Source organism: Pleurodeles waltl, chromosome 2_1, assembly GCF_031143425.1.
Source record: "Pleurodeles waltl isolate 20211129_DDA chromosome 2_1, aPleWal1.hap1.20221129, whole genome shotgun sequence".
In the NCBI taxonomy this organism is placed as follows: Eukaryota; Metazoa; Chordata; class Amphibia; order Caudata; family Salamandridae; genus Pleurodeles; species Pleurodeles waltl.
In genome coordinates, this window is record NC_090438.1 from 300,862,829 (window position 1) to 300,876,674 (window position 13,846).

Consider the following 13,846-nt stretch of genomic DNA (forward strand, 5'->3'; position numbering starts at 1 on the left):
CTGGCTGCATATCTTCAGAGTAGACAACACATTTCCCTCTTCAGAATTTCCATCATTAAGGATTTCATGGAAAGCCTCAAGACGGTCATCCCACCCGGGTCCCCCTTGCCCCAACGTGGGATCTCCACATTGTTCTCAAAAGAATTCTGTGCTCACCTTTTTGAGCCCCTCCACTCCTGCCCTCTCCAGTTTCTCTCCTGGATGGTGGCTTTTCTTTTTGCCATCACTTCTCTCAGGCGTGTTAGCGAGCTCCAGTCATTAACACCACTATAACTTTTTTTTTTTTCTTCAAGTAGGGTTGTCCTCCTCACCAGCCACAAATTCTTCCCAAAAGTGGTCTCCTTGTTCCACCTGAACCAGTCCATTTTGTTAACCCAACCTGACTCTGTTGTGGAACTGGCCTTCCATACCTTAGATGTAAAGCAAGCCTCATGTAGTTCATAGACCGAATAAAACACTTTAGAAAGACGCAACAACTTTGTTGCATTTTTCAAACCCAGACAGAGGGAAGGGTCTATCTAAATCAGGCATTGCCATATGGATAGTCAAATGTATTCAAACATGCTACGCAAAAGCCAAGAGTTTTGCATTCTCCTCCGAAAGCCCACTCTACATGAAAGAAGGGACCTCTGTGGCTTTCCTGGGAAACATTCCCTATAGCTGACATCTGTAAGGCAGCTCCCTGGTCCACTCAACAAACCTTTACAAAACACTACTGTGTGGACATGCTGGCCTCCAACATGCTAATAATGACCAGGCAGTACTTAATTCTCTACACCACCCACAGGCTAGCCACCACTTTTGTGGTGAGTACTGCATTGTAGCCTTTGCACTGCTTGTGTATCTACTGCCACACATGCCTCGAACAGAATGTGTTACCCTGTGATGTAACGCACCTTCCTCTCCAGAGGTCTGCTGCCATTGCAGTAAACACTTTCTTAATACTCTCTCTCTTGCATGCACATCTTTCTACACATTGCTTCGTTCCACCTTCACTCTTGCAGGAAATCAATCTGACAGTGTAGTCAATGCCCATGCGTATTACCAACAAGTGAAGTCGTCACAATACCTTGTGACTCAAAAGACTTGTTCAAAGAAAAACAACTTGCTCACATGTGAGCCTTACACTAGATGGCAGGAGTATGCATAGCATGTGAATCTACAGCACTTCATGCCCCGAACAGATGCTTGCAGAGTAAAAAAAAAAAGATTCTGCTATCCACATGGAGCAATCTGAGGCCTGGCAATCCAATTTTTATCCATGGTTGAACTGTAAGCATATATTCTGCACGTTCTGAAAACGAAAATTCATCCGAGAGCCTCAGCAGTACTTTATCGGACCCTGGATAAGTACTTAATCCATTCACTCGAAGAATATTGAAAACGTTGAGAAACATTTTGGCTTTGACAGTCCTGAATAATATATGCAAATATGAACCTTTTGGAATCCTGAATTTTGTATTGACATCATCAGAAAGTTTACTCTTTTGTAAAGCTTATCGCTGGTGAAGCTCAAACTATACAACATTTTAAAATGTTAAATTTTTTGATTAGTTGAGACATCACATTATTCATATGGATTGCTAAACCAGTCATGCCACTATTGTACCAGTTTCAACTATTAATTTAAAAAGAGACCTCTATCACTCACTCAGACTTTCAAAGGGCCACATTTCATTGACTGAGCACTTACCAATCAGCAATGCATAACAAGCCAGCAATCAGTGGTTCCAAACCATCCGTAGAAACACCCTTAACCCATACTGGGCAGAATGATGACCTGTAAGTAGGCACACCTAGAGTCCTGCTAACTTATCAGCAAGTCCATCCTCAAGACCTGGTCCCAGAAACCACTTTTTCAGGATGCCAAGTAAGATGACACTCTAAGGTTGAGGTTGATATGGGATTTTGGCAAAAGATGTTGCCTAGAATAATTACCAGATGGATTCCCAGTGTGAAGTACGATTTGGATTTCTGCTCTGCGTTTCCTACCAGATGCACCACCTCCATATATTGCCTAGAAAAGCTACTACTAAAAAAAAAAAAAAAACTTCCTTGGTGACATTAACTGAGAGAAAAGCACTGATCAGTTTCTTATCATGCCTTCTTAAATCCTGGAAATGAGAATTTCAGCAACTTGGTTAAGACATGAGTGGTCATCCCAGCATATCAATCACTTATAGAACTCGGCTCAACAGGTCCCTTTTTAGGCCTGGTGTTGAGCAAGACCCTTTGAGTTTATTAAAATATATAAATTATACTTACTTGTAGTGGTTTTGAGCCAGCCCTCTTCATTCATTGATCTGTTGTTAGTCACATGTCAGCTTGCTTTAGAATACAACAAATGGCAAGGGGTCAGCCCACTTCAGCTTAACTGTAAGTGACCACATTGTACTTCTCCACAGTGAGCACATCCGCACACAAAGTAGTTCCTGCTATGGTAATGTGTGCTTTTTGAGACCAAAATAATATTTTTGCTTTTAACCATTGTTTTGCTGTGTGGGTCCTACAGCTCCCCCAAGCAAACACCATGCCAAAATGAGCATTGGAAAAGCCAATGCTTACTTTACAAAAGGGGCCAAGTCCAAAGTACGTAGAACACACTTATGCCCAAAAAAGGATGCCTGGGGGTCTGCATCGCCTACTCTGAGGGGCCTGCGACTTGGTTGAAAATTAAATAACTATTTCCTATTATTGAAGTGCATATAAAAAAAAAAGCAAAATGTAATATTTTTTTTTTTTTTTTTTTTTTTTTTTTTTTAAATAAACCTTAAATGTGAACAAATCAGAAATCAGTGGCAAAAAATAATTGTCAGATTGATTCGTGGGTGCAGTGCAAATCCATCAAATAGAATTCATTTAGGACAATAGATAGCCCAAGTTGAATTTAGAAAAGCTCCAACCTTCCCATTATTTCTTTTTATATATTTGTGAACTTAATTAAACAAATACTCAAATGATTAAATGTATTATTAATTCAATTTTGTGTATAGTTTTGAGGAACAAATAAACAAAATTGCTTAAGCCCAGATCCCCAACTCCCAGAAATGACTCTGTGGTTGTCCCCAGATTCCAATAATAATGATGTACAGAATCCAGTAATGATTAAGTAGGGGTCCACAGAAGCCAAAAGGTTTATGAAGCACTAACCTACTGTATCAACAACTTTCAACCATTTTTTCAAAGCTGTGACCACTTACAATAGGGAGAAATAAGAGTGATTACAAAGCCTGCATGATATCCTGCAAAATAAAGCACTGGGCATTATAAAATGAGTAAAGTTGATTTTTCCAAGCTTTGGATGCAGAACATACGCCAGCTGCCAGATATCAACAAGTCTCCATCTATATTATGTTTGCTTGTCTCTGGTTCTCTTTAGAGGTACAATTCGGTTTGCTGACAACTAACCCTTGTCTGCTGGAAAGTAGAAGTTTTAGAGAAAAGAAGAGAAGTACTCTGGGATGTCAAGACAGGTTCTGCAAAATTCTTGCCCTGGCTCCACATTACTAGCCCCACCAGTTGATAAAGGATCTCTTTTCCTGTTCCTCACACCTTCAACCGGCGAATCCAACAATAGCAGCCTGTTGTGTATAAAGACTGCCCATGGACCATCTTTCCACCCCCATCTGACGGCACTAACTCTATTTTGGAACAGTTGAGATTTATTCCCTTCTAAGTTTAGGAAATCCTCTCTGCCAGATGAGTATTGAATATGGCCAGCAGTGTTTTGGATCCTCCCTCCCCCTTTTTTTCCTCCTTGTTTTTCCCCCTTCTATGGATGATATTGAGACTGATACTTATATGCACCATATGTCAGGAACACTACAGTAGGTAACCCACGAGTACATAATAATGTTCTCCCTGCATTGAAGTGACCATGCCTCTTTGAACCTCTGATTGTAATTTTACACCACTCATTACTGCAAATGTTACTATTATGTGCAACAAATGTCATGCTCCTTGTCACCATATGTAATACACGTAATGATGAGAAATAATGGCAAATATCTCTAGACCTGAAATGCATGACCATGTTTGTTTCTTAAATAGCAAAACAATAAAACCCATTTAAGCAAAAAATGATCAGCAGTGTTGTGTATCAAAATGGGTCGACCTTTCCAACATCACCCTCCGTTGTGTAGCCTCCGATTGTTAAATTTTGGAAACGTTTGTGTTTTTATAATGGAGCCACTGTCAGTAAACTGGGCTCACAGCGACCTACGTTTCCTTCGCGTGTTCACCTCATTGTAAAGTTTTTGCCATTATGAGCCATGTATAAACGTTTTGGTTATACATATTGCCTTAGTTGCAGTTAATCCTCTTTCCTACTGTGACACTTTAAACCCCAGACTGGCATATTTAGTTCAAGGCTAATCTGTACACAGATTTAGAGTAATGGTTACCAGCTGTTGATGGGTTGGGAAGGCAATGATACTGACATGAAGGATTTTTTTTCACCTTGTTTTCTGGCTGCAGGACATGTCAGTCATACAGTTGCTAAGACTAATACCTCCTATTTTTTTTCTTACATGATTTTTTGCAAGGTGTGGATGACTTTAGATGGAAAATTTGTGATAGCAAGTCATCACTCTGCCTTGTGTCTGATATTACTGTATTAGCAACCATAGCTGAAAAACATAATGGCATACAAGTTCATCATATGTGGAAAAATAAATCTAATGCCACCAGTTTGGTTAAATTCAATACATTTAAACATAATTACAATTATTAATTTTAATAATTACAATATACTCCTTTAAAATAATAAACCTTCATTGTATTCCTCATATATTGATATATATTATACACATAATTTCCACTGTTTCACTGTTTACTTATTTCATGCGTCTTCATTATGTCAGTTACTGTGTCTTGAGATGCCTTTTTTGCCATGGAGTGACTAATGAGATCATGTGGCCCAACAATGGGTTTCTCAAGCTTTGAACCAGACTAACAGCTCTCGTAACAGTATCTTTGTCTTTTTCAATTTGTGACTTATGTAGGTCCGCGCGTGTAAGATCTGATCTGTTACGAAACGTTTCTCTTATCTGGCCTAGGCTCTTCTGTGTTCAGCCGTCGTATATCTTTTCACAGCACCCGCCTTGAGGTTGAGTCTTGTCGTACCACGCAGAGTCTGTGTGTCTTTGCTGACTGTTACCTCCATGGTTTGATCAACAGGAATTCGTTCAAACGAATTAACATCCGACAGTTGAACGGAAAAGCATCAGTTGAAGTTGTGATGTATCTCTGGTTGTTTCACTGCAAGTAATGTAATTTCTGCATAGTATGCATTAAGCTATCTAGCGTAGATCATCCTTGTCATTCGCAAAACACCAGGGGATCATAGAGCTTATGGCGGTAAGATGTAAATACCAATTCCCTTCTCGAGCAGCATGCAGCTGAGCCAGCAAGACCTTTTCAACGTTTCTGCTGGCCATTTGCGACTGAATATATAATGTCCTGGCTGAATGATTGCATAAATAAAGCAACACTTTTGGCCGGCTTTGTGTTTTTTGGATCTCCAGTCAGAAGTCCTAATAGGAACCGTTTAAGGTATCGGGCACTGTAAATGAATTTTTATCAACATCTGATGTATGATATGGTCATGGCGTTGATGTTTGATCAGTGATCTTATTCATGTGTGTTGCCTTAACCTTTAAAACTGATAATTCTCTTTTCAAACTCTGGTTTTCTCTTATCTCTTACAACGTTCTCTAGAATGATGCTATCTGAACTCACTGAGCTCACTGAAATCGCAGTCCAATTTTCTTCTGATATGCTTCTTGGTTGATTTGCCTATTCCCTGTATTCTGTTTGTCATGAGGGTTTCAAGCCTTTCACTGAGAGTAGTCACATGCATCACCTCTTTGTTAGGAATAATCACAGTTGTAATGTATTGAAATAGTTCATCATATGTTTTATCTATCATAATTTTATAGTGATCATCGAATTGAATGCTAGATGCATGATCTTCCTCCTTGGCTTTCACCCTTTTATAGTTCCCAGATCAAGATGCATGATAATGGGCTTCTGGAGCTACTTTGTTCCTACAACAAACTGCTCATATCTTTGAATCACAGTTAATGGTTGCATTGAAGCCTTTTGTGAACTCTAAGCTTCATGGCCTTGATTAATTTCTCACGCGTTGATGTTCCCTTGTAGCATTTTACCTTTCCACAATATATACATTCTTCAGCACAAACGTTTAACTTTAATGATGTTCTTCTGTTTAAGCGTTTACTCGTGCACAGACTCGTTCCAGCATCATCAGTGACGCTTGCTTCAGGTTTTCACTTAGTAGTCTGTAAATCTCTCTTCATAGTAAACTGGCTCCCAGACCTCCTGTGGTAAAATACTTGGGGAACTGTGTTTTCCATATTTCGCGCAGTGTCTAACAGAATGCGATTCCTTACTTGAGCTACCTCTGACAACGTTTTCCATGATGAGTAGTCCTGCGGGATTGTCATTGTAAATCCTTGTTGGACATTTGACCATAAATGAATTATACTCTGGGGATCAGAGGGACAGGATGTGCTTGTTTCAGTCTTCTTCATGATGCTTTACGGTCATTCACCACCAATTCTGGAAAAATAAATTAATTTAAAAATGGTGTACTTAATATAATCATGATTACTAATATACTAAATTTTTATATAATCACATTTACTGTAATTGTAATTTTTAATAAAATTCACAAAAATAAAAAGTATGAAAATAAATTCCATTTACATCACAGTATCTTGGGAGTGGAGTGTTAACTCACAAAAGGCAAAGAGTTACAACTTGCTATCACATATTTTCAATGTCTAGCTGTCCATACCTTGCCATTTAATCATAACATGGTTGGCTTAAGGCTGAAGACTGATTTGCGTATGGCTGGGTCCAAATTGAGGTGGCATGGTGTGCAAACTAACGATGTACCGGGATGTGTCCCAAGTAATTACCAGTGGCTATGATTAATTCAAGCATTCAATCTGTCAGGCTTTTTTTTTTTACTTCAGAAGATTGGGGAACCTTTAATATTCTTTTTACTCTGATTTGTGCTAGGAGTACCTGGTTTGTTGATCTTTTGGAACTCCAAGTCCAATTGCAATGGAGACTATCACTGAGAAAAGGACCTTCTCAGAGGCCAGGTGTTGAGTTCTCTAACCCATCATCTTGAGTTTAGCCTCTTTGACTCTTGAAAATATGAGGTTCCAGGATTTGGAAATGTTTGAAAAGCATACATTTGACACCTTTTGAAGTCCTGCAGACTTGAATGCATTCCACAAAAGCTGTATACACTAGCTTTTAAAGAAGGCTTTCAGGTTTCTGCTGCGAAAAAGGGGTCCCACCTGTTGAATTACTTCAGAGCCACAGTTGTACTTCAGGTCACTGCAGGGAAAGGTTAGGTTGCTTCTTTATGTGTTCTAAAATATTTATGAAGCAAGATTTATACCTCGGCTGTGCTACAGGGTTTAAAAAGTTGAGCATGTTCTCTTTGCAATGTCTGAATGATTTTGAATTACTTGTTAGTGGTTTGTCCTTTTACTTGGTGTTTGCTAACCATAGAGTTAATCTTATTTGTCTTTCTCTAGGCTTGTCAGGAGAGTAAGAGGACAGGTCCTGTATGTGTAGAGCCTCTATCTTTCATGCTCACAGAACAGGGCAACTACTCTTTGGAAAATCTGTCTTTTGTGGTTAAGATTCTGTCTCCGACTTTGAAAATCAGTGAATGTTCTTTCTGAGCTTAATGTATCCTGGATTACGGAGTTTAGGGCAGACAATATGCACTTTGTGATTTCACAAGTCATTATCAAAAGGCAGGCAATCCAAAGAATCTCAAATGAATTTATGTTGCAGTTATAGTTCTGATATTTTTATTTTAGGTAGAATATTTTGAAAGTACATTTTACACAGGGCTATCAAATGAATTGGAGGTTTTCACATAATTTGGATTAGTTGGGTCCTAAAACCAGAATTACTACTCCAGTTTCCCAAAATATTTACCTAGCCTTTGGTCTACTTTTCTTTACATAGTGTGGATAGTTGGGTGCATCATCACCTGCTATGAACAAGTATGCCTGGTATCCTGAGTGAGATATAGCCCATTGTACAAAAGGTACATCTGGTCAAGTATAACAGGGCTACTTTAAAAAGCTTGGTCAGGGTGTACCTTGTCAATGCGTTAGTAAGTTAGGAAAGCAGATTTAATTCGGTAGTGCTGTGATATATTCTGTTCTACTTTAAAGTTTTTGTGATTTCTCCTGACACACCTCCAGGTTGCTTGTAACTGTTTTGGGATCTTTTTATAGATGTTAAACCAGTAGTGTACTATTTAGTAAAATATAATACTGTTGGTAAGTCTTTCTAATGAATAGTAATTTGCGTACCTTAATAATAATACTCACACCTCCCCTCAGTTGAAATTGTGGTACAGATAACTTTGTGTGGTCTTATTGTTTGTGTTGCTCTAGGGCCTTATGGTTACTATACAAGATTTTCTGTTTAACCAGAGTGGCGGAGAAAGATTATCTCATCAGCCACTTACAGAAGGGAAATGACTTATTTTAGTTTTAAATAATTATAAAGAACATGTCAGTATAATTAGTTTCTTCTACATTTTTTATGACGTAAAATAATTTAGAGATTGGTAAGGTGGAGCAGGGATGTGGAATTCCTATCGCCCGATGCCCGGGACATCTTGTTTGGGGTCAAGGGCAACAAGTTTTTATGTTTACTTTGTCCTTGGGACAAGTAGGCCCAACCCTCTGCAGCACAAACCCTTTGGCTGCCTGTTTACAGAGAGTGGAACTCTCTACAGTTGAGGTAATGTGTTTCCAAAAGATAATGCTGTTCGAACTTGTATTTATGGTTCATTATTTGAAAACCTTCATTATTAGGGTGAGTGCTGTAAATAAATGTTTTAAGGTCACACTTCACTACTGACGTTGGTTCCAGTACAAATAAAAAAAACGTGTATACACATGTTTGAAAAGTTTAGGCTATGAGGCTAAGTATAATGCTCCCAGAATGCTCTCTGATTAGATGCAAATGAGGTGTCATTTAGTAAAATGTTTTGATGCATGCTAGTATTTCCCAAAAATATTTCTAATGGAAAATCAGTGTAACCATTTTCAACATGATTATGGGAAGCATGAAAATAAACAAACACTGACAAAGCCAACTGATCTGACATATTTTTATAAGTCTTTTAGTTTCATCAATGCGTGTCTTGTTTTGACATGGCTTTTGTAACACTTTATTGTTGTGGGAGCTACCAGGCCCTCAACATTGTAACAAACACTGGCAAAAAAAAAAAAAAAAACGTTTTTGAACTCTAAAAGCACACGTTGCCACCAGTGGCATAACAAAGGCCCCGCAGCCGCCCTCCAGGGGGCCCCTTCAGCACAGCACCTACCCTGAGTGAGTCTGGAGAGGGGGCTCCTCCATGTTCTTTGCAAAGGGGCACCCTCCAGTTTCGTTACGTCACTGATTGCCACTGTAGTTCCTGACACTCAACAAAACTACTTTGTGTGCCAATATGCTCCTTGTGGAAGAGAAGAATGCGATCACTCACAGTAAAGCCAGCCGAAAGAGAGAGAAATAGAAGTTTAATAAAAACAAAATGTCTTTAACACCAGACATAATTAGGGACCAAGACCCACATGTAGGTAGCTTTTTGCATGTCGCAAACAGCGACTTTCGCTGTTTGCGACGTACAAAAAGCACATTGCGGTGCACAAGCCCAGTTTTGCGATTCGGTAACCTGGTTACCGAATCGCAAAATGGGTTTGCGACTCGCAATTAGGAAGGGGTGTTCCCTTCCTAATTGCGACTCGCAGTGCAATGTAGGATTGTTTTGCGAACGCGGGTGCAAACCAATCGCAGTTTGCACCCATTTCAAATGGGTGCTAACACTTTCACAAAAGGGAAGGGGTCCCCCTGGGACCCCTTCCCCATTGTGAATGTCACTGTAAGACCACTGCCTGCTCTGAAAAAATGAAACAAAAACGTTAAATTTTTCGTTTTTGTAATGCATCTCGTTTTCCTTTAAGGAAAACGGGCTGCATTACAAAAAAAAAAAAAACTGCTTTATTGAAAAGCAGTCACAGACATGGTGGTCTGCTGTCTCCAGCAGGCCACCATCCCTGTGAGGCCGCCATTCGCAAGGGGGTCGCAAATTGCGACCCACCTCATGATTATTCATGAGGTGTGCATTTGCGAAGCCCTTGCGAATCACAGATTGTGTCAGGGACACCATCCTACATTCGGATTTGCGACTCGCAATTTGCGGGTCGCAAATCTGAACCTACCTACATGTGGCCCCAAATTCTTAAAGAAAGTCACAAAAGTGCACCCATGGTATATGTCGTACCCCTATAAAATATTTGGGAACTGTATTTTAGCATGGGAAAATACGCATGTGTAGATTTGCTCATGTGACAATCTATTGAGCATTTGCAAGTTCATTTGCCCTCCAGCCACTTTCTTCCCAGCCCTGGAAGAAGTTCTAATTCTGCCATTGTCAGGAGTAAATGTCCAACCTTTCTTATTATGGGAAAATATTAGAGAGAAGCTGGTGAAGATCTTTAAAACATGCAGGTTCTTAGGTTTGCAGACTCAAAGGCATTCCAGCCCTGGAACTATTGCTTACTGCTTCCTCCAGCCCCAGTATGCACATCTGCAGAAAGGTGGGAAAATAAGGAAATTGCTACAGTAGGGATTGAAACCGCAAGTATTCAAGCCCTACTATGGTAGTAGCCCTGGCATAATCAGAGAGGCTATTATCAGAGCTCTTACATAATGAGATTGCTGCCATAATTTGGCGCCACACTACATGGCACCAAAGGGACAAGTAGATCTTTTTACAGGACAAGTAGATTTGAGAAGCAACCTGTCCCGTGGACAAGTAGATATTTTAATAAATTCCACACCCCTGTGGAGCGATGAGAAAAATGTGATTTCTAATCATACAAGCTACTATTTGAGACTGATTTGGGTTTACTTGATAGTAAGAAAATTTGTACTGTAATATTCCGATTGTTTGGTCTCTAACACAGGATATGTAATGCATTTTCTATCTTTTGCGACTTAAATATCACAGTGCTTTTGAAATGAGTTAACTGGTAATGTGTTTTGATTCTCTGCTTTGGTTGTGTCTTTTGCTTACTTTTAACTTTTTCTTTTTTTTTTTTTCTTCTCTCATAGATAAAACTCAGAGGAATTTTGCACAGATGCTGCTTTGTAGATCTTTACAGCCTAGGTTGCAACTGAGCCTTGGTGAACCTGTCTGTACTACAGCACATTGCCATACATCTAATTTAAGTGCAGAATTTGTCAATATCCACAGACCTATGTGGGAGCGCTTTGCACGTTTACCATAAATTGCAAATCTGTTATAAGTCAACCCTTTTAGCATTATTTGTTCAATACGGCCAATATGCAAGAGTTAATTTTTAAATATTTTAATTGATTTCTTTAATCAATTTTTGAAAGTGTATTTATTAAATACTTAAACTCAGTATTACCTACTCAATGCCTTTTTAAAAGAAAGTTTTCAAAAGAAGAATTTAGCCTTAAACACATGGTTATTTCTGTTCATTACCTCACATCAGTGCATACATTATCTATACAGATTCTTTTTAATCTAGTACTCGGACTTTACTTAATTGGATTGGATAAGTCCTGGCCCCACACCGCCAAAACTACCGAACTTTTTGTGATGCAGTATCCTTTTTTATGACTTCATGTATGTTTTGCAACCAGTCAGAGCAAACCTAATTTAAACTAATTGAAAAGATATCCGTTCCATTAGTTAAAACCCCTAACAGATTCAGATTTTACTTGCAAGGTTAACATGCAACTTTATTGTTTAGTGAAATAGCTTATTTAATGCTGTTTATTCCTTTTACAACATTTCTTATTTTGCATGATACATTTATGGTTGGATAATCTTCTTAAAATGGGATAATGCATCACCCTTTTCTTTTTTTTTTTTTTTTTTTTTTTTTTTTTTTTAATGTAAACTAACAAAACACTATTTGTCACAAGTTTCAGCACCTGTTCACCTCTGCACAAGGAGATGCAAAACAAATACATTCATCTATTTATAGTCTGACTTTTTTTTCTTTGTTTTTACTATTTCCAGCTAATGTGTTTAACTGTCACAAATTTGATTGTTTTTAGTTATTGCTCAGTGAAGGAGTTAGGAGTATAGGCAAAGTCGGTGAACGTGGGAGGTTTTAGAAAAAACACTATGCTTCAGTGACATCAACTTCAGATGTGCTTTAAAGGGCCATTGCCTTTCATGTTTACCTAATCATTCTATTTTGTCAAAATACTTGAAACTTAAACTGTAACACAGGTATTAAAATTTAATAAAAATATAAAGGCTAGTTTAAAACCTTATTGTTCAGTTCATTTTTCGTAATTGTGGCCTACATGTAACCTTTGCCAAGAATAAAATTGAAGGAAATTAATTTTCTTGTTTGCAGAACTTAAAGTACAGCTCCCACAATGCACAAACTTGTATTTTAAGACCCATTTTTATTCATTTGAGCATATTTTTATTAAATTGAAAAATAAACACTTTAATCTGTATTAGCTGTAGGGCTTCTCTTGTGGTTGGCTATGCCTAAGTAGTGGTGTTAAACTTTCACCTTTTTTAAACACTTAGATACGTTATCTTAAAAAAAAAAAAACTAACAAATCCAAGTATTTTGCAGTCCATTTGTAACAGCAAAACGATTGTCTGCTGGCCTTCCACCTTAACACAGGGTAGAAAGTGATACTGCTTATAGTCACTATGAAATTGTAATCATGATCAGTTACTTTCTTTAGCAATCTTTTAATCACCTATGTCAGCTCATTGTATCAAAGAATACATCATTTTAGGAAAAGGGTAATTGAAACTAATTTATTTCTTGGTACTTCAGATTATGGATGGGCAGAAATTAACACTAAGGGTTGCACTTTAATGCCAGACAAACCAAACACTGTATTCGGAGTTAGAGTATCTTATTAATCACTTTTAGGATATGCACCGTTCTTAATTAGTAGGATTGATAATTATTTAAATCATTATGTTGCAAAGCTAGAGACTTTATATGGTGTCCTTCTGAAGGGATAGTTTCTAAAAGTAGTATTAATGGTTATTGACTAACAGTATTTCACTTAGGAAACCAGCTCAGAATAACATAAAGCAAGTATTTTGTACATGAGCTGGTGGATGGTTTCTTCAGCACATTTTGAAAACTAGAGGGACCAAATGTAACTTTGCAAAGTCTTCCTTATTAGATTGCATGTGATATTAGAATTGAGAGTGGCTGTAAAATGCAGTATATATACAATATATACATATATATTGTATGTACTAGGTCCATGATTTAGGAGGAGTTCAAATCACTGCAATAGGATAGGACTTTGGCAGCAACCTATTTTAACATCTTTATCATGTACTGTAACCCATATCAGTGCTTGTTGGAATCTGGAATACCAGTGCAAACACAGAACAGTTACCTGTAATGCTTTGTAAAATAAGGTTTTCAATAGATTTCATTCTTTCCATTTTGTAAAACAACCTCCAGTCCACTCCTTTGTAATTTTTTTAATAAAATAAACATCTGTATTATTTAAGTGGTGCCTTGTTAATTTTGTCAGCAGTGTTTGAGACTAACAAATGAGCCACAAAAATCTAATGTATGATTTAAAAAAGTAATGTAATTTGATAATGTAAGTGTTACAGCAATGTAATGGAGGTTTTATTAAGGGTATAAGAGAAGATATTGCAGCTGCTATGCTACAAAGAGACAGCCAGTAGAGTCTGTTTACAGCACAATGGCGCATGAAAGAGGCTAGTTAGGTA

General features: G+C 38.0%; 1 protein-coding gene across 1 annotated transcript in view; it reads left to right on the forward strand.

The window, feature by feature from the left end:
• The window catches only part of RAP2C (RAP2C, member of RAS oncogene family), a 45,816-nt gene extending 32,199 nt beyond the window's left edge, over positions 1-13,617 (forward strand). Inside the window, exon 3 of the mRNA XM_069212528.1 lies at positions 11,191-13,617. The gene's annotated coding sequence lies outside the window, so the exon portion shown is untranslated. The remainder of the gene's footprint in view (positions 1-11,190) is intronic.
• The last annotated feature ends 229 nt before the right edge of the window (positions 13,618-13,846 follow it).